Raw genomic sequence first — 276 nt, 5'->3', positions numbered from 1 at the left:
ACAAAATACAGAGACGAACAGATAGATGAATAAAATAAAATAATACCATATTGCAATGTTGGAATGATTAGCTTTAGGCACGATCCGGCAAATGTGAAGCGAACTATACGAACGCGATCATAGTTTCTAATGAGATAATAGACTTTTTTTTTTCTAACATATTAATAAATGAAGGATAAATTGCCGGATTGCTCGGGATAACATCTCTGAATTCTGTGTGGTCGGACCCTGTTTAATTAATATCACGTGACACTTTAGTGCTATTTGGTATTTAAT

Source organism: Penaeus monodon, chromosome 29 (assembly GCF_015228065.2).
Source record: "Penaeus monodon isolate SGIC_2016 chromosome 29, NSTDA_Pmon_1, whole genome shotgun sequence".
Classification (NCBI taxonomy): Eukaryota; Metazoa; Arthropoda; class Malacostraca; order Decapoda; family Penaeidae; genus Penaeus; species Penaeus monodon.
The sequence above is the reverse complement of the archived record's forward strand: the minus strand, read 5'-3'. Positions refer to the sequence as shown.